At 45.6% G+C, this 26107-nt stretch overlaps 1 long non-coding RNA gene across 1 annotated transcript in view; it reads left to right on the top strand.

The window, feature by feature from the left end:
• LOC141075710 (uncharacterized) overlaps positions 1 to 26107 on the top strand; it is a 108384-nt gene that overhangs the window by 33749 nt on the left and 48528 nt on the right. The window lies entirely within an intron of this gene.

Raw genomic sequence — 26107 nt, 5'->3', positions numbered from 1 at the left:
AGAATTGTAGAGTTGGAAGGGACCTCCTGGGCCATCTGGTCCAACCCCCTGCTCAAAGCAGGATTCGCTAAATCATCCCAGTCAGATGTCTGTCCAGCCTCTGTTTGAAGACTTCTATTGAAGGAGAACTCACCACCTCTCGTAGCAGCCTGTTCCACTCATTGATCAGTCTAACTGTCAAAAAGTTTTTTCTAATATCTAATCTGTCTCCTCCCATTCAGTTTCATCCCATTGCTTCTAGTCTTTCCTTGTGCAAATGAGAATAAAGATGATCCTTCTACAATGTGACAGCCCTTGAGATATTTGTAAACAGCTATTAAGTCACCTCTCAGTCTTCTCTTCTGCAAGCTAAACATTCCCAAATCCTGCAACCTTTCCTCATAAGACAGGGTTTGCAGACCGGTCACCATTCTGGTCGCTCTTTTCTGAACTTGCTCCAGTTTGTTGATGTCTTTTTTAAAATGTGGCGTCCAAAACTTGACACAGTATTCCAGATGAGGTCTGACCAAAGAGGAGTAGAGGGCAATAATGACTTCACGTGATCTAGACTGTATGCTTCTGTTAATACATCCTAGAATGGCATTTGCCTTTTTTGATGCTGCATCACACTGTTGACTCATATTCAGTCTGTGATCAATTAGTATACCCAAGTCTTTTTCACATGTGCTGTTGCTTAGCCCTATTCCTCCCATTTTGTATATGCTTTTTTCATTTTTATTGCCAAGATGTAGTACTTTGCATTTTTCCCTGTTAAAAACCATTCTGTTAGTTGCTGCCCACTGCTCCAGTTTATTTATATCTTTTTGAATCCTCTCTCTCTCTTCTCTAGTATTAGCTATTCCTCCTAGCTTTGTGTCATCAGCAAATTTAATCAGTTTACCCTCAATTCCTTCATCTAAATCGTTGATAAAGATGTTGAACAATACAGGGCCCAGGACAGAGCCCTGTGGTACCCCACTTGAGACATTCTTCCAACTGGATGTGCAGCCATTTATGACCACTCTTTGGGTCCGATCACTAAGCCAGTTATGAATCCACCTAACAGTTGCCTTGTCCATTCCATACTTAGCCATTTTTTCAATAAGGATTGTGTGAGATACTGTACTTTGTCAAATGCTTTGCTGAAGTCAAGATATACTATATCTACAGCATTTCCCTGATCCACCCAATCAGTGATTCTGTCATAGAAGGAAATTAAGTTAGTCTGACATGACTTATTAGTTACAAACCCATGCTGACTCTGTTTAATCACTTCATTCTTGTCCAGGTACTTGCATACATGTTGTTTAATAATTTGTTCAAAGATCTCTCCTGGTATAGAAGTCAAACTCACTGGCCTTTAGTTCCCTAGGTCCACCTTCTTCCCCTTTTTGAAGATAGGAACAACATTTGCTCTTCTCCAGTCTTCTGGGACTTCTCCTGTTCTCCAAGAATTTTCAAAGATTATGGAGAGGGCTTCAAAAATGTATTCTGCTATCTCCTTCAGAACTCTGGGGTGTAATTAATCTGGACCTGGAGACTTGAATTCATTAAGGTTAGCTGTTTCCTCACTAACTTTCTGTTTATAGATATCCTGGATTCTTCTATTCCCTTAATAGGACAGTGAAGAACCATTGATGTTACATTTCCTTTCTGAGAGAAAACAGATGCAAAATAGGAATTTAAAAGTTCGGCCTTCTCAACATCCTGCTGTTACAACCACTGGCCGCTCTCCCCCTGCGGCGGGTCACGCCACTGTTACCTCTGTGCCCGCTGCTGCCCACTCCTCTGTTCCTGTCCTTCGGTCCTGCCATGCTCCCCACACTGCTGGAGGCTCCAGGACTCGGCACTTGCGCTCTGGCACTCTTGGAGGGCAGTCACGCCTCCTCCAAGGTCCTGTAGCTTCTCTGATGTCCTGACCCGGATAGCCACGCCCCCTCCCAGGTCCTTTATACACTTGGATATGCTGACCCGGAAATCCCAGCAGCCAATCTGGGTGAGGTGGGGGTTATTGGAACCTGCTTCCTCTTTCCTATGGTGCCTGCTTATTGTTTAAGCTCCTGCTTCTGTGACCCAGGCCTGTGTCTATATTCTGTGTGCACTATCTGCATTTCCGTGTCGTTGCTCTCTGCCTGTTGCTCTGTTGTGCCACCTGGCACAAGCTCAATCCCTGTACTCTGCCTTGTGCTCTGTTGTGCCTCCTGGCACAAGCTCAATCCCTGTACTCTGCCTTGTAATCTGTTGTGCCTCCTGGCACAAGCTCAATCCCTGTACTCTGCTTTGTACTCTGTTGTGCCTCCTGGCACAAGCTCAATCCCTGTACTCTGTTGCTCTGTTGTGCCTCCTGGCACAAGCTCAATCCCTGTACTCTGCCTTGTGCTCTGTTGTGCCTCCTGGCACAAGCTCAGTCACTGTATTCTGTCTTGTACTCCGTTATGCCTCCTGGCACAAGCTCTGTCCCTGTACTCTGCCTGGTGCTCTGTTGTGCCTCCTGGCACAAGCTCAATCCCTGTACTCTGCTTGATGCTTTGCTGTGCCTCCTGGCACATGCTCTGCTATACTCCTGTGCTCTGTTCCGTATGTCCGTTCCTAGTGCTACTGTTTGTCAGTCTCCTCAGTTATCCTTCTGTTCTATGTCTTTCCCGCTATCTGAGCCGTCCCTCTTTGTACCAGCTACCGTGGTTTTAGAGAGCACTAGGCCTGTCCCTGACAATCCCTGTATAGGGGTGGGTCTTCACTAGGTCGGCTCGCCCTGGGCAATCTGTTTCACGGTCCAGAGGGTCCACTCTTATAGCTCGCCTCACTGAGGCGTTACAGAATAACCAGGCCATGGACCCCGCCGGCACCATGTTTTCTGTGGCTTCCGTTCAAGTAGCATCCCGTGACGCTGGCCTTGTCTCCCTGCCATATTTCCTGCCTCATCAGTGCAAGCCACCTAAGTTTTCTGAGGATCCCAAACAGTGCAGGGTTTTTTTGACTCAGTGTAGCATCCATTTTGAACTCTTGCCCCTGCAGTATCCCACCGACCGGGCAAAGGTGACTTTCATTGTATCTCTTCTAGAGGGAGAGGCCTTGGCTTGGGTGAATCCCCTGTGGGAGCATGATGACCCCATTGTCTCCCAATTGGCAACCTTTTTGGGAAATTTTCGCAGGGTCTTCGGTGAGCCGGGAAGGCTGGTCTCTATAACTGGGGCCCTTTTTAACCTTCACCAAGGTTCCCTGTCACTAGCTCAGTATGCCATCCGCTTCCGCATTCTAGCCTCCGAGTTGGGGTGGAATAATGAGGCTCTGGTTGGAGCCTTCTGGCATGGGTTGTCAGGCCAGATTAAGGATGAGCTCGCTGGACAAGATACTCCAATGTCCTTGGAGGATCTCATCTCCCTGGCCACACGCATAGATTTGCGTTTCCAGGAACGATCTTGCGAGGCTTCCAGAGAAGCTGGTTTACTTCTTCCCCTAGGACAGGTAGGGGGGCCCTTCTTGGGAGTTCCTGATTCCTCATCCCCCTGGACTTTGTCTATTTTGATATACCAGGAGCAGAGACGTTACTCCGTGGTGGCTTATGTGGATTCGGGTGCGGCAGGAAACTTCATTTGTCTCGAGACTGTCAGGAGGCTTCAGATTCCTGTTATTTCCCTGGACAGACCACGTCTCATTGAATCGGTGGACGTCAGACCTCGCCAAGAGTCCGTCACCATGGTGACTGAAGAAGTAGTACTACAAATTGGGGCCCTTCATCAGGAAAGCATTGCTCTGTACGTACTACCGAACCTCTCACATGCCCTGTTGCTTGGGTTGCCTTGACTCGGGCTCCATGAACCTATTCTTGATTGGCGCTTGGGTGAGGTGCTTCATTGCCAGAGACAGTGTCTGCAGCCAGTTCGTCCTGTTAATCCCCCACATTCCAACTCTGCTCCCGCAGGTCTTCCTTCGGCTTATTTGGGCTATGTGGATGTCTTCAATAAAAAGGAGGCTGAGGTCCTGCCTCCGCACCGCCCTTATGATTGCCTGATCGAGCTTGCTCCCGGGTCCTTGCTGCCTAGGGGAGGATTTACCCTTTGTCTCCGGCGGAGACTCAGGCCATGTCGGAGTATATTCATGAAAACTTGTCCAGAGGCTTCATCCAGAAATCATCCTCTCCTGCCGGAGCGGGATTTTTCTTCGTCAAGAAGGACGGTTCGCTCCAACCCTGCATTGACTACAGGGGACTGAATAACATCACAATCAAGAACAGATATCCTCTACCTCTTATCCCGGAACTCTTTGACCGGCTCAGAGGGGCTCGTATCTTCACTAAACTTGACCTCCGGGGCGCCTATAACTTGATTCGTATCTGCTCCGGGGACGAGTGGAAGACTGCTTTTAACACCCGAGACGGCCACTATGAGTATCTAGTTATGCCGTTTTGCCTCTGCACGCCCCAGCAGTCTTCCAAGAATTTGTCAATGATATTTTTTGGGACCTCCTATATTCCTTACCCTTCCTGGGTAACATCATGTCTGATACAGGGCTAAGGATGGATCCCGAGAAGGTGTCTGCTGTCCTCAACTGGCCCCGACCCTGCAGAGTGAAGGCTATTCAGCGATTTCTCGGCTTTGCAAATTACTACAGGCAGTTCATTCCCAATTTCTCCACCGTAACCAAGCCTATCTCATCGCTCACCTGTAAAGGTACCGGCTCCAAGGTTTGGACTCCGGAAGCAGAGGACGCCTTTCTTCTTTTAAAATGCTCTTTTTCTACGACTACTGTATTACATCGTCCCGAGTCTAATAAACCCTTTACTCTGGAAGTGGACGCTTCTTCTATGGGGGTCAGTGCCGTGCTCTCAGAGGACCTCGCAGGGTCGCTTGGTTCCTTGTGGCTTCTTCTCCAAAGCGTTTTCGGCAGTGGAACGTAACTATACCATCGGAGACTGCGAGCTGTTGGTCATTAAACTTGCGCTGGAAGAGTGGCGATATCTCCTCGAAGGTTCCGTATATCCGTTTGTAATTTTCACTGACCACAAGATTCTGGCCTATCTCCAATCTGCACAGAGACTTAACCCTCGTCAGGCCAGGTGGTCCCTGTTCTTCGCTCGGTTTGATTTCGAGCTTCGCTTCCGGCCAGGCGACAGGAATGCCAAGGCGGACGCACTTTCTAGGTCATTTCAGCCTGGGGATGTGGAGGAGGATCCAAGGATTGTGGATTCTTCTAAAGTCATCAATGTGGCTCCTTTAAAGTTGACCGTCCCACCGCCTGGTAAGACCTTTGTAGCTGAGAGCAACAGGAAGAATGTGTTACTCTGGGGACATTCTTCCAAGTTGGCCGGGCACGCCGGAGTAAAGCAGACTTTCCTTTTCATCGCTCGCTACTACTTGTGGCCCACCCTGTGCCAGGATATTAACGACTTTGTCGCCTCGTGCCCTTCCTGTGCCAAAAACAAAGTTCCTTGACATTTATGTGGCACCCCTGAGGCTCAGTCGCCACAGAGGTACTGCACCTTCTCCTAAGGTGTAGTGCCCCACCAACTAGGTAAGTTGGGAACTCCTTTACACACTCCAACACCTGCATCCCACACACAGAATAGTTCAGTAGGTCCACCTAGCAGCTTCAGGCTGGGGGTAGCAGAGCACCCTTCGTGAAACCCTGCTTCGTAACACGAGATGTGCTGGGAGGTGGGTGGAGTTAGTATAAAAGAGGGGGAAAGTGAAGAAGTGTAGGTCAGTCTGACAGGAGGTCAGGCGAGAGGAGATCAGTTCTGAAGTTAGTTTTGAGTTCAGTTTGAGTTCAGTTTAGAAAGAGTGCTGCAGCTGCTTCAGTGATCTGAGCCAGCTGGCACGGGAAAGAGAAGAGAAGGAGAAAGACGTAGACCTGCAACCTAAGCTTCCATAAGAGAGAGAAGGAACAGCGTGGAATGAAGGAGTAAGAGAACAGAGAGGAGTTGTACGTTGGAAGAGGAACCCTGCCTATAGGTTCTCAGTGCAAGGCCGGGGCCCGGTCCCTGAGGTTGTATGGACACTTATGGTTCTGCAGCAGACACCGGTGGAGTAGTTGGCTGTAAATGCACTACTCCCATCCAAGACTTGGGACACAACAGCAACCAATTTGCGAGCCAGGACTCTGAGAGGAGTCCCCGATAGAGGCTACAGCTGTCAGTCATACAAGTAAGGTTCTAGGAACATCTGACAGGAGGAATTCCAGAGAACTACGGTACTGGAGCTCTTCACATTAAAAGGCGCAATAGAGGAGTCGTTCAGGAAAGGCACATGTTGGCGGAGTTTTGGAGAGGAGAACCCTGACTTGCCCGGGAAGTTGATTGAGTCTCTATCCCGGAGGACACGGCACGGAGGCGGGCACCAGTGGGTACCATGAACTGTGAGTAAAGCTTTGAAACTACAAGCCCTGGTGTCCTATATTCATTTGTCGCTAACACCTTCAGCACCGCTACATCTGGGTACCAGCATCTATACCATTCTGCACCTCTCCTCATCCATTGCACCTACACTGCCCTGGGACTACAGCTCCACCTGTGGGGAGCTGCACCACACAATCAGTCCCAGTGGATCTGCATGCAGCGTTGGCTCAACATCTTACTTGCCAAACACCACGGGTGGCGTCACGAACTATTCAACTAAGCTATAACACTATTGACATCACTGCCATTGATATTGGGCGCCCAGGGCCACGGACCGGGTCGCCGCTGCTGTGACACATCCCCCTGACACCCGCCCGGTTCCGAGTACCCCGCTGCCCCGGGTGTGAGGGGCGACCCATTTACCTCATGGTTCCTTCTGCTCCTTGGCCAAATATTGCCATGGATTTCATTACCGACCTTCCGAATTCAGCTGGTTGCACAGTTATTCTCGTGGTTGTGGATCTGCTATACTCCTGTGCTCTGTTCTGTATCTCCGTTCCTAGTGCTCCTGTGCTTGTCAGTCTCCTCAGTTATCCTTCTGTTCCATGTCTCTCCCAATATCTGAGCCGTCCCTTTTGGTACCAGCTACTGTGGTTTTAGAGAGTCCTAGGCCTGTCCCTGACAATCCCTGTATAGTGGTCATTCTTCACTAGGTCGGCTCGCCCTGGGCAATCTGTTCCACGGTCCAGAGGGTCCACTCTTATAGGTCGCCTCACTGAGGTGTTACACCTGTCTTATCGTTTTCATCCTGTAAAAATCCTATAGCATCTTTGACTTTTCTTTTACTTTTGACATATCCCCAAAATCCTTTATTATTGCTTTTGACATCTCTTGCAAGCCTCAATTCATTGTCAGCTTTAGTAATCTGATTTGTACCCTGCAATTTCTGCAGACAGCATTATATTCTTCTTTAGATAGGCCTCCCTCTTTCCATTTTATAAACATTTCTTTCTTCCTTTTTAGCATGTGCTTAAGTTCTGTGTTCATCCATCCTGGTTTCCTTAAATGCTTCCTATTCTTCCCTCTTTTCGGAATTGTTAACAATTGTGCTTTGAGAATTTCATTTTTCAAGATTTCCCATCCTTCCTGGACATTTTTGTCCTTAAGGATATCCAGCCATTGGATCCCTCCAATTCTCTTTCTGAATCCCTTAAAATCTGCCTTACTGAAATCTAACCTTGAAGTCTGAGTCTTCACAGGTCTTCCTCCTCTAGTTATCCAAAATTTTAAAACAGCATGGTCGCTTCCTCCTAGGGTCCCAGCCACTTTTACCTCTTCAACCATTTCCTCCCTGTTTATAAGGATTAGATCCAAGGTAGCAGTTCCCCTTGTTTTCTCCCCTACCTTTTGGAAGATAAAGTTGTCAGCAAGAGAGGATAAGAATTTCCTTGACCTGTTAGTTTTGCCTGAGAGAGCTTCCCAACAAATGTCAGGATAGTTGAAATCTCCCATGACAACTATGTCATATTTTTTGGAGAACTTGGCCATTTGATGCATAAAGAGTTCATCCGTATCTTCAGCTTGAACAGGCGGCCTGTAGTAAATGCCTACAATGGTGTCCTTTCCATTGTTCTGTCCTTGTATTCTTACCCAAACAGTTTCCACAGAACTCTGTCTCTGAAGCTTCAATCTCTGTGCAGATATACGCATTTCTAACATACAATGCAACACCTCCTCCTCGTTTATCAAGTCTGTTTCTAGCAAGAAGGAGTGCCGTTTGACTTTTTCAACGCAAGATTGGCTGGAATTGAGATCAGACGCCATGTCGCATTTGGAGAGCCCCTGATGTGCCTAAACAGTGGAAACCCCCCACAAGTAACCCCATTTGGAAACTAGACCCCCCCATGTAACTTATCTAGATGCTGGTACACACATTCAACCCACAAGTGCTTCAAAGAAGTTTATAACGTAAAGCAATGAAAATAAAAAATCATATTTTTTCAACAAAAATGATCTTTTAGCCCCCAATTTTTTATTTTCCCAAGGGTGACTAGAAAAATTTGCACAACAACTTTTGTGGTCCATGTGTCCTGAGTACGCTAATACCCCATATGTGGGAGAAAACTACTGTTTGAGTGCACGGCAGAGCTCGGAAGGGAAGGAGCGCCGTTTGACTTTTTCAATGCAAAATTGGCTGGAATTGAGATTAGACACCATGTCGCAATTGGAGAGCCCCTGATGTGCCAAAGCAGTGGAAATCCCCCACAAGTGACCCCATTTTGGAAACCGCTTTGGAACTTTTAAACTTTTGCGAAATACTTGGAGGTTCAAAATACTCACCACACATCTTGATAACATATAGCAATTAGACCCCACACGTTGATGTGCAATTTCTCCTGAGTACGCTGATACCCCAAATGTAGGAGAAAACTACTGTTTGGGCGCATATCTGGCTCGGAAGGGACTTTTGGAATGCAGACCCCTGATGTGCCTAAACAATAGAAGCCTCCACAAGTGACCCCATTTTGGAAACTAGACCCCTTAAGGAACCCATCTAGATGTGCCTAAACAGTGGCAATGCCCAACAGCCTTTATCCAGCAGTGGGTGCACCAAATCACACACAATTTTCCCACTCACTTCCACTACAGGGGGGCATTCAGAGGGTTCAATACAGGTGTTATTCCCTTTATAAACTCTATACCTGTGGGTGTACCCTGAGGTACTCTCACACAGCTAATAGTTTAATTCCATACCTGGCCCTCATACTGGGCAGGTACTGACAGAATTTGAGCCTCCCATTGAAATGAATTAGGGACTCATCCACGCAGATGTCCCTTTGGGGCATGTAAACATTTTCAACAAACTTTTTGATGAAGTGTTTGATGACTGGCCGAACTTTGAACAGATGGTCATCTCGGGGAGGACACCGTGCCTTATCATTATAAATGCAGGAATTTGTGGATGGCCTTAAAACGTGTCCAGGCTGTTAGGAACGGCGGAATGCACTAAATAAAAATATTAATGTGCGTTCGCCACTCGGGGTCCACCGTGCAGTAAGTGTTACACCGCTGCTAGGTAATGACAGAGGAGCAATATGGCGGTATAAAGCACACGGATTCAACTTCACCCAGAGTGCGTAGAGCGGGCTCTGTTCACACACAGAGGTGCCGCAACAAAAACATACAAAATGCTGAGCCTGTTAGTGACACAGGCCTCAGGTAAATGCACACACGGTATCAGGCCACAGGAGCAGGACCCAAGACAGAGGAGCTGCGTCCCTCTAGACCTACTGTGTGTGCGGCGTCGCTTCTGCGAGTGCCAAGAAAGGCTGCAACTGCAGCGCGGCGTAGGTCACTGCCGCTCGACGACAAAGCCAGAAAGCAAGCACAATGTCGGATGCTACTGTAGCGGTGCGGTGTGCACAGTGGCTTAAGGCTTGCCACTAACTAGCGCTGACTGCTAAACTAATTCCCTATCCACATGCGTAATATCAGAGGGAAGGGGTTTTATAATGAGTCAGTCACCAGAAACATACATCCGTCACCATTCACACATAGCAAGTATAGTCTATACTAGCGCATGGCGGAACAGCCATGCGCACTTTTTAGAGCTGTGTGGAACCTTCCAGAACTCCGAGATGGACCAATGAGATCTGGAACAGGACCTGGACACATGACTCCCGATCTCCAATGGGAGATCATCTCGTGAGCATGCCCAGTAGGAGCACAGAGGGACTTAGTCTCTGGAGCGGTCTGCTGCAAAGTAATCTCCTCTGCAGTACAAAGACAGCAGGAGACCGCAGAATGTGAGGCTCTGGATTCCTGCAGAGCAGACGCAGAAACCTGACGCCTAACACAGGCCATGACCATTTGGAACACTGGAGTGTTGTATAAAACATCAACACTCCAATATTGCCAAAATTCTGGATTCTTCAGGATCCCCATGTTAACCCATTTACTCCCAAGGGTGGTTTGCACGTTGATGACCGAGCCAATTTTTACAATTCTGACAACTGTCCCTTTATGAGGTAATAACTCTGGAATACTTCCATGGATCCCAGTGATTCTGACATTGTTTTCTCATGACATATTGTACTTCATGTTAGTGGTAAAATTTCATTCATATAACTTGTGTTTTTTTGTGGAAAAAAATGTAAATTTGGCAAAAGTTTTGCAATTTTCCAACTTTGAATTTTTAGGCTGTGTGCACACGCTGCGGAAAAGGTGTGGATTCTTCCGCGCGGATTTTGTACAATCCGCAGGTGAAACCGCAGGTCAAAAGACCTGCGGTTTTACCTGCGGATTGCTCTGCGGTTTTGCCCTGCGGTTTTTCATCTCCTCAATGGAGGAGATGGCAAACCGCAGGAGAATCCGCAGAAAGAATTGACATGTCAATTCTTTCTGCGGATTGAAAACCGCAGATAATCCGCGCGGAAAATTCCGCACCGTCTGCACTGCGGTTTTTGATTCCCATAGGGAATCATTGTACTGTACACCGCAGCAGAAACTGCTGCGGGTCCGCAGCGGCCAAAACCGCTGCGGAACCGCAGCAAAATCCGCAGCGTGTGCACACAGCCTTATGCCCTTAAATCACAGAGATATGGCACACTAAAACTTAATAAGTAACATTTCCCACATGTTTACTTTACATCAGCACAATTTTGGAACCAAATTTTTTATTTTTTTAGGAAGTTATAAGGGTTAAAAGTTCACCAGCGATTTCTCATTTTTACAACACCTTTTTTTTGGGGGGAACACGTCACATTTGAAGACACTTTGAGGGGTCTATATGACAGAAAATTCCCAAAAATGACACCATTCTAAAAACTGCATCCCTCAAGGTGCTCAAAACCACATTCAAGAAGTTTAATAACCCTTCAGGTGCTTCACAGGAATTTTTTGAATGTTTAAAAAAAAAATGAACATTTAACTTTTTTCACAAAAAATTACTTCATGTCCAAGTTTTTTTATTTTACCAAGAGTAACAGAAGAAATTGGACAGCAAAAGTTATTGTACAATTTGTCGTGAATACACTGATACCTGATATGTGGTGGGGAACCACTGTTTCGCCGCATGGCAGAGCTCCGAAGGGAAGAAGCGCCGTTTGACTTTTTCAGTGCAAAATTGGCTGGAATTCAGATTGGACACCATGTCACGTTTGGAGAGCCCCTGATGTGCCTAAACAGTGGAAACCCCCCACAAGTGACTCCAGTTTGGAAACTAGACCCCCCCAAGGAACTTGCATAGATATGTGGTGAGAACTTTGAACCCCCTAGGGCTTCACAGAAGTTTATAACATACAGCTGTACAATTAAAAAAATCATATTTTTTCCACAAAAATCTTTTCACCCCCAATTTTTATTTTCCCAAGGGCAACAGGATCCCAAAAGTTATTGTGCAATTTGTCCACAATATGCTGATACCCCATATGTGTGGGTAGACCACTATTTGAGCGCATGGCAGAGCTTGGAGGGGAAGCAGCGCGATTTGATTTTTTTTGGCTAGAATTGAGATCGGATGCCATGCCGCATTTGGAAAGCCCCTGATGTACCTAAACAGTGGAAACCCCCCACAAATGACACCATTTTGGAAACCAGCCCCCCAAGGAACTTATCTAGATATGTGGTGAGCACTTTGAACCCCCCAAGGGCTTCACAGAAGCTTATAACTTAGAGCCATAAAAATAAAAAAATCATAATCTTTTTCCACAAAAATGATTTTTGCCCCCAATTTTTTATTTTCCCAAGGGTATCAGGAGAAATTGGACCCCAACAGATGTTGTGCAATTTGTCCTGAGTAGGCTGATGCACCATATGTGGGGGTAAACCACTGTTTGGGCGCATGGCAGAGCTTGGAAGGGAAGGAGCACCGTTTTACTTTTTCAACGCACAATTGGCTGGAATTGAGATCAGACGCCTTGTTGCATTTGGAGAGCCCCTGATGTGCCTAAACAGTGGAAACCCCCCAATTCTAACTCCAAAACTAACACCAACACACAACTAACCCTAACCCTAGCTCTAACCCTAACCCTAGCCCTAATGGGAAAATGGAAATAAATACATTTTTTTAATTTTATTATTTTTCCCTAACTAAGGGGGTGATAAAGGGGGGTTTGATTTACTATTTATGGCTGGTTTTTATGTTTGGCAGCTGTCACACTCTCTATAATATGCTTTTTATTGTAAAAATAGTTCTTGCATCATCACATTTTGAGAGCTATAAATTTTCCATATTTTGACCCACCAAGTCATGTGAGGTCTTATTTTTTGAGGGACGAGTTGCCGTTTTTATTTTATATCGGGCACGTGACTTTTTTTTGATCGCTTTTTATTTTGATTCTTGGGACGCAGAATGAACAAAAACCAGCATTTCTTGAATTTCTTATGGGGGGTGCATTTACACCGTTCCGCGTGTGGTAAAATTGATAAAGCGGTTTTATTCTTGGGGTTAATATGATGACAGCGATACCTCATTTACAGTCATATGTTAAAGTTTGGGCACCCCTATTAATGTTAACCTTTTTTCTTTATAACAATTTTGGTTTTTGCAACAGCTATTTCAGTTTCATATATCTAATAACAGATGGACTCAGTTATATTTCTGGATTCAAATGAGGTTTATTGTACTAACAGAAAATGTGCAATCTGCATTTAAACAAAATTTGACCGGTGCAAAAGTATGGGCACCCTTATCAGTTTCTTGATTTGAACACTCCTAACTAGGGTTGAGCGAAACGGGTCGAAAAGTTTCAAAAGTCGCCGACTTTTGGCAAAGTCGGGTTTCATGAAACGAAACCCCACCCTAGGATGAGGTTGGCCACGAGGTCGGCGACTTACGCGCCAAAGTCGCGTTTCAAAAGTTTGTTTTGCGCTCTTTTTCAGCCAATCAGGATCCACGGACACTGTGGGCAACGTGATGACATAGGCACGGGTCACCACCATCTTTCAGAAGGGCATGCAAGTGATTGGCTTGCTTTGGTGGGCGTCACAGGGGGTATAAAAGGGCGTGCACGCCGACCGCCATCTTACTTCTGCCGATCTTAGTATAGGGAGAGGTTGCTGCTGATTCTGTAGGGAGAGCGTTAGGCAGGGAAGAAGACAAAAAAACTGCTTCTGCTGCTAGCAATTTGGCCTGCACAACACACCAGTCACTGTGTGTGCAGTGCAAGGGGAGGCTATATAGTGGTGTATCAGTGGTGTTGGTTGTTGGGCTGCCTTCTAAGGCTTCCTGACATTCCTGCATTGCTGTTTACCCACTGCTCCGCAAACTGCTTTTTTAAAAGCAATCCAATCTCCCTTATCCTCTAGTCACTTTTGTCACAGCTGTGCCATCGAGCCTATCACATAGCGCTCAGATATTCATTGGGCCTCACACAATCCAAACGTGTCCAGTGTCCAAAAGTGTGTGCAGAGATTCAAAATCTCCCTTATCCTCTAGTCACTTTGGTCACAGCTGTGCCATCGAGCCTGTCACATAGCGCTCAGATATCAGTGGGCCTCACACAATCCAAAAGTGTCCATCCAGTGTCCAAAAGTGTGTGCAGAGATTCAAAATCTCCCTTATCCTCTAGTCACTTTTGTCACAGCTGTGCCATCGAGCCTGTCATATAGCGCTCAGATATTCATTGGGCCTCACACAATCCAAACGTGTCCAGTGTCCAAAAGTGTGTGCAGAGATTCAAAATCTCCCTTATCCTCTAGTCACTTTTGTCACAGCTGTGCCATCGAGCCTGTCACATAGCGCTCAGATATCAGTGGGCCTCACACAATCCAAAAGTGTCCATCCAGTGTCCAAAAGTGTGTGCAGAGATTCAAAATCTCCCTTATCCTCTAGTCACTTTTGTCACAGCTGTGCCATCGAGCCTGTCACATAGCGCTCAGATATTCATTGGGCCTCACACAATCCAAAAGTGTCCAGTGTCCAAAAGTGTGTGCAGAGATTCAAAATCTCCCTTATCCTCTAGTCACTTTTGTCACAGCTGTGCCATCGAGCCTGTCACATAGCGCTCAGATATTCATTGGGCCTCACACAATCAAAGTGTCCAGTGTCCAAAAGTGTGTGCAGAGATTCAAAATCTCCCTTATCCTCTAGTCACTTTGGTCACAGCTGTGCCATCGAGCCTGTCACATAGCGCTCAGATATCAGTGGGCCTCACACAATCCAAAAGTGTCCATCCAGTGTCCAAAAGTGTGTGCAGAGATTCAAAATCTCCCTTATCCTCTAGTCACTTTTGTCACAGCTGTGCCATCGAGCCTGTCACATAGCGCTCAGATATTCATTGGGCCTCACACAATCCAAAAGTGTCCAGTGTCCAAAAGTGTGTGCAGAGATTCAAAATCTCCCTTATCCTCTAGTCACTTTTGTCACAGCTGTGCCATCGAGCCTGTCACATAGCGCTCAGATATTCATTGGGCCTCACACAATCCAAAAGTGTCCAGTGTCCAAAAGTGTGTGCAGAGATTCAAAATCTCCCTTATCCTCTAGTCACTTTTGTCACAGCTGTGCCATCGAGCCTGTCACATAGCGCTCAGATATTCATTGGGCCTCACACAATCCAAAAGTGTCCAGTGTCCAAAAGTGTGTGCAGAGATTCAAAATCTCCCTTATTCTCTAGTCACTTTTGTCACAGCTGTGCCATCGAGCCTGTCACATAGCGCTCAGATATTCATTGGGCCTCACACAATCCAAAAGTGTCCAGTGTCCACAAGTGTCTGCAGAAATTCAAAATCTCCCCTGTCCTATAGACACCTTGTACCTTGTTTTACATTACTATATAGTTTGTTGGATTTTGTCTACATTTCTACCAAAAATGAGGAAGGCTGGTGGAAGAGGCCGTGGAATTGGGCGGGGGTTGGCAGCTGGTAATGATGGTGTTGGTGGTGGATCTGATGGTAGTGGCAAGAGCAAAATAGGACCGAATGCAGGAGGTGCTGACCCTGCATCATCGTCTGGCTACATAAGGCCTCGAACGCTTAGTTTTCTAGGAGTTGGCAAACCGCTTTTAAAGCCAGAGCATCAGGAAAAAGTTTTGTCTTACATTGCTGACTCAGCCTCCAGCTCTATCGCCTCCTCTTCTTCAGTTGTAAAAAGTAAAAGCACTGAGTCGTCATTGGAGGCTCATGTTCATGAACCACACCTTTCCTTGTGTCCTTCACCCCAACCAAGACTGAAGGATGACGCAGGCCATACTACTGATTACTCCATGGAGCTGTTTTCACATACCATGCCTGGATTATCAAGTGAAATGGTGAATTACCCAGGCCAAGATGAATCTGACATGGAGTGCACTGATGCACAGCCGCTGATGGATGATTCTGCTGGTACATTCACTCAGTGCACAACATTGTCCTCGCAGTGTACAGAGCCAGATTCTGACCCTGATGAGACTCAGGTGCCCCTTCCCGCACACTATACCACCATACACGGTGACACAGAGGAAGGTGCACATGACATAGAAGAGGAGGTGATGGATGACCCAGTTGTTGACCCAGATTGGCATCCATTGGGGGAAGAGGGTGCTGCTTCCAATAGCTCAGATGAGGAGCATCCACAGCAGACATCGGCATCGCAACAGCTGTTATCTGGCAGGCCCGGAGCACTCCAAAGACAGGTTCCAAACATCAAAAGAGTTGCTGGACAGCTTGTCCAGAGGGTCAAAAGATCACAGCGTGCTAGGCCGCAAAATGTCTGCCAAAGTAGGAAGAGTGCAGTGTGGCACTTTTTTGAACAAAATCCTCATGATCAGGCCAAGGTTATCTGTAAGAAGTGCGCAAAGACCTTTAGCCGAGGGAAAAATCTGAAAAATTTGAATACCAGTTGCATGCTTAGACATTTAACCAGCATGCACTTGCAAGCGTGGACACAACACCAAACCTCAAGTGCCACATGTGCAACTGATCACAACAAAGGTAGTCAGCAACGCTACATTGTTTCCCCCACTGTAAGCCCACCGGTTAGCACAGCAGCAAATGTTGAGGTGTCGTTGCAAGGCCACAGCAGTCAGGGAATCCCACTGTTATATCAACGAAAGACTGATTCTAGGCTATCAGAAAGAACACCAACTCCATCACCATCATCAACCCTCTCTCAGTCCGCCCTGTCCACTGCTACTTCCACCATATGCAGCTCTCAAGTCCAGCTCACCCTCCCAGACACTATGAGTAGGTCAAGAAAGTACTCAGTCTCTCATCTGCGTACACTGGGTTTGAACGCCCACATTGCCAAACTAATCTCGTTTGAGATGATGCCCTTTCGGTTGGTGGAAAGCACAGCTTTCCGCGAACTCATGGCCTATGCAGTACCACGCTATGACCTACCCAGTCGCCACTTCTTCTCTCGCAAAGCCATCCCAGCCCTCCACCATCATGTGAAAGACCGCATTGTCCATGCACTCAAGCAGTCAGTGAGCGGAAAGGTGCACCTCACAACTGATGCATGGTCCAGTCGGCATGGCCAGGGCCGTTACGTGTCCATCACTGCGCACTGGGTTAATGTGGTGGATGCAGGGTCCACAGGGGACAGCGGTGGTGGGACAGTGCTGCCTAGCCCACGGTATAGGAAACAGTTGGCTGTAGGCGTTCGACCCTCCTCCTCCTCCTCCTCCTCCAGAAGCGAAAGCTCGTCCACAGAGCGCCGTCGTACGAGCACTCCATCTGCAGCTGCCACTGTTGCACACGATGTGTCCCCCTATCGAGCAGCTAGTGGAAAGCGTCAGCAGGCTGTGTTGCAGATGATGTGTTTGGGCAACAGACACACCGCCGAGGTGCTGGCCGAGTACTTGAAGCGACAAACTGAGTCATGGCTGGGCAGTGTACATCTTGAGGCAGGCAAGGTAGTTAGTGATAACGGCCGTAATTTTGTGGCAGCCATAGCCCTTTCAAAACTCAGCCACATACCTTGCTTGGCTCACACCTTGAACCTGGTGGTGCAGTGCTTCCTCAAAAATTATCCGGAGTTAACAGCCCTGCTCCAGAAGGTGCGAAGACTGTGCGCGCACATCCGCCGGTCGCCTGTACACTCCGTTCGTATGCAGAAGCTGCAGCGATTGCTCCACTTTCCCAACCACCGCCTCATTATCGACATTGCAACAAGGTGGAACTCCACCCTGCACATAGTGGAGCGGCTGTGCGAGCAGAGGCAGGCCATAATGCATTTGTGGGAGGATACACGGCCAGGCACTTTGAGAGCAGACATGGAGTTGACAGGTGTGCAGTGGTCGAAGCTGAAAGACCCTTGTAAAGTCCTTCAGTGTTTTGAGGAATGCACACGGCTGGTAAGCGCAGACGACGCCATCCTAAGCATGAGCATCCCACTTATGCGTCTGCTCATGCAAACTTTGACGCACCTTAAGGAGCAGGCGTCTGCAGCCAATGTTGATGAGGAGGAAGAGGAGGAGAGAATCCTTCATGACATTCAGCCATTGTCTGCTCAGGGACCTCTCCTGGACGAGGTGGAGGAAGAAGAGGATGATGATGGGGATGATTACTTAGGGGAGGAGGATGCATCTCGTGGGGCAAGTGAAAATGTTGGCGTGGCAAGGTCTGGTACAGGGTTTGTGCGTGACTGGAGGGATGTGGATTTGCCAGAAAGTGCTCCTCCACCCAGCACTCGCAGTGCATCATTGACACCGGGAACATTGGCCCACATGTCAGATTATGCCTTGCGGATCCTAAAAAGGGACCCCCGCATTGCCAAAATGATGAACGATGATGACTACCGGTTGGCCAGCATCCTGGATCCACGCTATAAAGGCAAATTACAAAGCATCATGCCACAGGAGAACCTTGACCTAATATTGGCTAATAAACAAGCAACTCTGGTAAATCGGTTGCTTGAGGCATTCCCAGCACACAGCAGCGGTGATGGTTCTCACACGAGCCGTACGGGCCGGGGGCAGCTTGGCAGAGGTGTTCGTGGTGCACACAGCAGAAGTGGCGTTGGAGACAGGGGTTTCATGACAATGTTGTGGACTGATTTTTCAAATACCGCTCACACAACTGGTAATACTGCATCGATGGAAAGTGACAGGAGACAGCAGTTGTCAACTATGGTTACGAACTACTTTTCCTCCCATATCGATGTTCTCCCACACAGGTCATTCCCCTTTGACTATTGGGCCGCTAAACTGGACACCTGGCCTGAATTGGCCCAATATGCCTTACAGGAGCTCGCTTGCCCAGCTGCAAGTGTGCTATCGGAAAGAGTCTTCAGTGCAGCTGGATCAATCCTGACAGAAAAAAGGACCCGTCTGTCAACCCAAAATGTGGATGATCTAACCTTCATTAAAATGAACCACGCATGGGTTTCCAAGGATTTTGTCCCACCTTCCCCTGATGACACATAGGGTGACAGAAAAATGGCTTGCTTTGGTCCACCTCTTCCTGGTACTTCACCTATTTCGCCTTTTGCATCAGCTGAATGTCCAACATCAACATATGCCACTTTCTAAAACTCCCTAACTGTGCTGCCTCCCCCCCATGGCCGGGGTCACCACCTAGCGCACGACACCGTGCGAGTGCCGTTGCCCTGGACAGGTGGGTAGGCCGACTGTTGGGCGCGGGCACTGGCACAGGGTCCCTCATAGTGCAATCAAGTGTCTCTGACGGTGGTGGTGCACACCCGCCGTCAGACACACCGCTGTACTATGAGGGGCCCAGTGCCAGTACTGACGCCCACGAGTGGGCCCCCCTTGCTTGGGCAGGGCCCCAGCATTTGCAATCTTTACCTCTCCCTGCTCCTCCGCTGTGTAATCTGGGCCGTCAAATCCATACTGTGCCTGACACCGTCTGAGCCTGCCTCCTGATGTATAGACATATATTTTGAATGTGTACGCTATCTATACATGTTATCCGGGGATACGGTACCCTTTCTAACCTTTGTGCAATCACGTGCAATCCATACTGGGCCTAACACCGTCTGAGCCTGCCTCCTGAGACATATATTTTGAATGTGTACGCTATCCATACATGTTATCCGGGGATACGGTACCCTTTCTAACCTTTGTGCAATCACGTGCAATCCATACTGGGCCTAACACCGTCTGAGCCTGCCTCCTGAGACATATATTTTGAATGTGTACGCTATCCATACATGTTATCTGGGGATACGGTACCCTTTCTAACCTTTGTGCAATCACGTGCAATCCATACTGGGTCTAACACCGTCTGAGCCTGCCTCCTGAGACATATATTTTGAATGTGTACGCTATCCATACATGTTATCCGGGGATACGGTACCCTTTCTAACCTTTGTGCAATCACGTGCAATCCATACTGGGCCTAACACCGTCTGAGCCTGCCTCCTGAGACATATATTTTGAATGTGTACGCTATCCATACATGTTATCCGGGGATACGGTACCCTTTCTAACCTTTGTGCAATCACGTGCAATCCATACTGGGCCTAACACCGTCTGAGCCTGCCTCCTGAGACATATATTTTGAGTGTGTACGCTATCCATACATGTTATCCGGGGATACGGTACCCTTTCTAACCTTTGTGCAATCACGTGCAATCCATACTGGGCCTAACACCGTCTGAGCCTGCCTCCTGAGACATATATTTTGAATGTGTACGCTATCCATACATGTTATCTGGGGATACGGTACCCTTTCTAACCTTTGTGCAATCACGTGCAATCCATACTGGGCCTAACACCGTCTGAGCCTGCCTCCTGAGACATATATTTTGAATGTGTATGCTATCCATACATGTTATCTGGGGATACGGTACCCTTTCTAACCTTTGTGCAATCACGTGCAATCCATACTGGGCCTAACACCGTCTGAGCCTGCCTCCTGAGACATATATTTTGAGTGTGTACGCTATCCATACATGTTATCCGGGGATACGGTACCCTTTCTAACCTTTGTGCAATCACGTGCAATCCATACTGGGCCTAACACCGTCTGAGCCTGCCTCCTGAGACATATATTTTGAATGTGTACGCTATCCATACATGTTATCTGGGGATACGGTACCCTTTCTAACCTTTGTGCAATCACGTGCAATCCATACTGGGCCTAACACTGTCTGAGAATGATAGATGGGGCCCACCATACACTGGAACATTCCAAAGGTGGACATCAGACACTGGAGCAGCATTTACAGGGCCCATTATACACTAGAGCATTAGAAATGGGGCCCATTATGTTTGGAGCATTATTTGGGCCCATAAATCAGTGAAGCTTCATCCATGGGGACCAACATATACTGTAGCATTATGTGGAGCTCATCATATACTGTTTCAAACATTATATGGGACCAATGATTCTGTATGGAGAAATAGATGGGCCTCGTCATGAGATGTAAAAAGTGAGGTATTTTTCATTGTACTATACCGCTATTTCTCTGCCGTATCGGAGCATGATGAGTTGTGGTATGTGTTAAAGGGGCTCTCTTTCTCCCAGGGCACATGAAAACCTGGAGCCAGCCCTCCCCCCCCCCACAGTCTGTAGCCAAATAACCCCCATTTTTCAGTGCGTAACTTGTATTATGAAGTTAATTAAGGTTGACAAGCTTAAGTAAGAAGAATTGATGCTTTTGGCATTCAAATGGGCACTGTTGGTGTGTTTCCTGTCCTCCTCTCACTGCCGACTTTTATTCCCCATTGACTTACATTGGGTTTCGTGTTTCAGGACGACACCGACTTTTCCCTATAATCGGACGATCTTGCTCGACCCGACTTTTGGAAAAGTCGGGTTTCACGAAACGAAACGCGACCCTAAAAAAACAAAAGTCGCTCAACTCTACTCCTAACTACTTTTTACTGACTTCCTGAAGCACTAAATCGGTTTTGTAACCTCATTGAGCTTTGAACTTCATAGCCAGGTGTATCAAATCATGAGAATAGGTATTTAAGGTGGCCACTTGCAAGTAGTTCTCCTATTTGATTCTCCTATGAAGAGTGGCATCATGGGCTCCTCAAAACAACTCTCAAATGATCTGAAAACAAAGATTATTCAACATAGCTTTTCAGGGAAAGGATACAAAAAGTTGTCTCAGAGATTTAACCAGTCAGTTTCCACTGTGAGGAACATAGTAAGGAAATTGAAGAACACAGGTACAGTTCTTGTTAAGCCCAGAAGTGGCAGGCCAAGAAAATTATCAGAAAGGCAGAGAAGAAGAATGGTGAGAACAGTCAAGGACAATCCACAGACCACCTCCAAAGACCTGCAGCATCATCTTGCTGCAGATGGTGTCACTGTACATTGGTCAACAATACAGCGCACTTTGCACAAGGAGAAGCTGTATGGGAGAGTGATGCGAAAGAAGCCATTTCTGCAAGCACGCCACAGAGTCGCCTGAGGAATGCAAAAGCACATTTGGACAAGCCAGTTACATTTTGGAAGAAGGTCCTGTCGACTGATGAAACAAAGATTGAGTTGCTTGGTCATACAAAAAGGCGTTATGCATGGAGGTTAAAAAACACAGCATTCCAAGAAAAACACTTGCTACCCACAGTAAAATTTGGTGGAGGTTCCATCATGCTTTGGGGCTGCGTGGCCAATGCCGGCACTGGGAATCTTGTTAGAGTTGAGGGTCGCATGGATTCAACTCAGTATCAGCAGATTCTTGACAATAATGTGCAAGAATCAGTGACGAAGTTGAAGTTACACAGGGGATGGATATTTCAGCAAGACAATGATCCAAAACACCGCTCCAAATCTACTCAGGCATTCATGCAGAGGAACAATTACAATGTTCTGGAATGGCCATCCCAGTCCCCAGACCGGAATATCATTGAACATCTGTGGGATGATTTGAAGGGGGCTGTCCATGCTCGGCGACCATCAAACTTAACTGAACTGTAATTGTTTTGTAAACAGGAATGGTCACAAATACCTTCATCCAGGATCCAGGAACTCATTAATGGCTACAGGAAGCGACTAGAGGCTGTTATTTTTGCAAAAGGAGGATCTACGAAATATTAATGTCACTTTTATGTTGAGGTGCCCATACATTTGCACCAGTCAAATTTTGTTTAAATGCAGATTGCACATTTTCTGTTAGTACAATAAACCTCATTTGAATCCAGAAATATAACTGAGTCCATCAGTTATTAGATATATGAAACTGAAATAGCTGTTGCAAAAAAACCAAAATTGTTATAAAGAAAAAAGGTTAACATTAATAGGGGTGCCCAAACTTTAACATATGACTGTATATCTTTTTTTATGTTTTGTCGCTTTTATGCAATAAAAACAATTTTATATTAAAAAATAATTATTTTTGCATCGCTTTATTCTGCAAGCTATAACTTTTTAATTTTTTTTGCTGATGATGCTGTATGGCAGCTCGTTTTTTGCGGGAAAAGATGACATTTTTCAGTGGTACCATTTTTATTTATATACGTCTTTTTGATTGTGTGTTATTGCACTTTTTGTTCGGCGGTATGATAATAAAGCATTGTTTTTTGCTTTTGTTTTTATTTTTAAGAGGTTTTCTAAAGGGGTTAACTAGTGGGACAGTTTTATGGGGCAGGTCGTTACGGACGTGGCGATACTAAATATGTGTACTTTTATTGTTTTTTGTTTTTTTTTCCAAAAAATGAATTTATTAGGGAATATTTTTAATTTTTTTTTCTAAATTTATTTAGTGATTTTTTTTTTTTTATAAACTACTTTGACACTTTTTTTTTCGTTTTACTTTATTTTATTGTCCCGGGGGGACATCACTATCTAGTGTCAGATTGCTGATCTGACAGTTTGCACAGCACTCTGTCAGATCAGCGATCTGACTCGCGCTGCTGCAGGCTTTCTCAGTGCCTGCTCTCAGCAACCAACCAACCAACACAGCAACAATCCAATAGTGTGACCACCCTGCACAAATCCTCAGCTACTGTGATGATGTGCAAGGTGGTCACACACAGGTCACAGATCAGTCACACCACTTCTGTGCCCAGTAATTGGTGGGCCTGATGTTGGGATAGTAAAGATTTCTTAGAACACCTGATATATAGATCTGTGAAGTCATTTATAATGAAGGTTTTTTAAATCAAGACATGGGGATTTATGGTGTATTTATGCAGATAGTGTGCCACATGGTTAAAATCCACACTGTAAAACCATACATGATTCACCGCACTTTGCTGAGAGTTAGCAATGGGTTTTTGGCAACAGATTTTAGGGTGGACGACAGCCATGGTAGCAGTAGTATGCAATATAGTTTAGAGAGTTTTTTTTAGCAATAAACAAATAAGAAAATGAAACCCATCCAGTTCTATGATATATTAGAAATTTCTAGTATTTTGCACTGGCTTCTGATTTAGTTAAGTGAAACCTAATAAAAGATGTTTTTTACTGTATTACAGAAACATCTTTTCATGTTCATTATTATTTTTCAGCTGTATTTACTTCTGCATTTTTCTGCTCTATACGTTCTTTGTTAATTCTTTTATTATTCTCTCAATGGTCTGTGATGGAACCCACCTTCCCACTGAGAACCTTAGATAATTTACTTTCCCTCGGTGTCTGTATGGTCTATTTCCCTTCCTTTCAAAGGTTTGTGCAGCTGTTCTTAATATCTTTCTTCTTTACTAATAGCCAAATTTGTTCAGAAATACACAAGTTACCTTAAGGTACATGTATGTAGATGTTCAGTGCATTGTACTCCTCTACTTTACTTTGAACAGTAAATAATGCCTTATCAGGTCTATTTAGAAACTTTAACAAAGTTGTAAAGTGGTCGGTAGGCCATGATCTTCTGATGACATCATAACTCATTAGCATGTTTCATTTATTTTCTACCATGTCTATAAAAAATAAAGTTTTTAAAATAAGATTTTCTAATAGTTACTAACTATTGATTAACAGTGGCCATTGACATAGACAGATCTAGGTTTCCTGGCACCTGGACAAAAATTCAGTTTGGCACCCCTCCTATACACAGTTTAACTGGTTTGAGTAGCCTTGATGTGGCCTCTTATTTGTGATTTTCACACTTACAGGCATGTGCTGACTAGCTACATTTCAAAATTATTTCAATGTTTAGTGAAAAAGCTACACCCCCTGCTTTATTGAGTGAAACAGGAAGAAAACTAATTTACAAGTGAACATAAGCATGAAACTCATATATGAATGATCATGGAATGGCTGCTGCAACTGGCAAGCAGAGTCAAATCCTGACAGTGAATATATTATTCTTTGTTAGGATAGGGCATGATACAGGCCTTAGGCTACTTTCACACTTGCGTTTTTTTGCACTGCGCACCGTGCTCAGTGCAAACGCACATAAAAAACGCATCATGCGTTTGTGTGCTTTTTTTGCGGTTTTGAGCATTTTTTTTTGCGCTGCCGTGCGCTTTACCATGCGCACGGCAGCGCACCCATAGACTATAATGGGTGTTTGGGTGAGAAAAAACACATTGCGTGCGCATGCGGTTTTTAGGACAAGTCGGACGCACAAAAAATGCAACAGGATGCATTTTTTGCGCCCGAGCGCACACTACAAAAAAACGCATGTGCATACAAACGCGTACAAACGCATGTGTATGCGCACCCATGTAAAGTATAGGAAAAAAATGCATGCTTTTTTTGCGCAAAAGACAAGCGCAAAAAAACGCAAGTGTGAAACCAGCCTTAGTGTTATAATTAAAGGGTTGTCCAGGTTTGTGATGAAAGTCTGCAGTCACTCTGTGTGACTATAGACTTATGAATCCTCACTGTTAGGATTCTTCCGTGCTCTTGAAATTGCAAGAAAAAATGTGGTTTTAACTAGAGATGTGCGAATATTTCAATGTTCAGTTCGGATTACGGTTGCCAAATTTGCAATATTCGACTATTTATTCGCCGAACATAACCGAACAGCATTCAAGGCAATGGGAGGCAAAAACAGACGCATGCACAACACCTTTTAGTGGCCCCAAAAGCTGCCAAACACATCAAATTATGGGGAGACACCAGGAAAGTGGCCTCAATTCACCCACAGTGCATATTGTAGCATGGCACTTCAGCAATCAGCTGAAATTCAAAAAACAGATACAAATGCGATAATTCAATAAATATAAAATAAATCATTGCGAAAATTCATGCCATTCGGGAATTTTGTATCAAGTTTTAAAATCCAAAAAGCTTCCCGTATATTCAGCAATTTTTGTCTGTCACCTCCCCGTTCAGGGTTATAAACCCTTTCTAGAGCATAAAATACAAATGAGCTAGTATCGCCCTAGTGTGTTCTGACAAAATGTTTTACCGCTCCAGAATAAGCTGCATTTTTTAATTCAATATTCCTTAAATGTTCTGCTATCCTTTTTTCATTTTTCGTATAGTGCAACCAATGTATTGAATTTTGCACTGTGTGCAGCATATACAGTAAATGACATATTGAGTATTGCAGTTCAAGAAAGAAACATTGTTTTGTACAAAACCATTGTATGAAAAAATGGATTTTGTTTTGTCAATGGCATACGTGCAAACATTGCACCTAGAGGACGCACATTTGAAAAAACCTGTGGTTCTCAACTATGAACTGCAATTCGTGTTAGATTTTAATAGACTGGGAGACAGATAATTGCCCAAGCTAATGCCTCTGCGTGCGACATATCGGCAACCCGATTGTATAATTTGTCTCAGTTTATCGTCTTGGTTTATTACTGGCAAATATTTCTTTACAATCTCCTTGTAGAATCCGCACCGTGTGCACATAGCCTTAAGGAATATTGAATTAAAAAATGCAGCTTATTCTGGAGCGGTAAAACATTTTTTCAGAACACACCAGGGCGATATTAGCTCATTTGCATTTTATGCTTTAGAAAGGGTTAATAACGCTGAACGGGGAGGTGACAGACAAAAATT

Source organism: Dendrobates tinctorius, unplaced genomic scaffold, assembly GCF_039654945.1.
Source record: "Dendrobates tinctorius isolate UK_male_01 unplaced genomic scaffold, ASM3965494v1 ptg000015l, whole genome shotgun sequence".
Classification (NCBI taxonomy): domain Eukaryota; kingdom Metazoa; phylum Chordata; class Amphibia; order Anura; family Dendrobatidae; genus Dendrobates; species Dendrobates tinctorius.
This window is presented reverse-complemented; position numbering and strand designations above follow the sequence as displayed.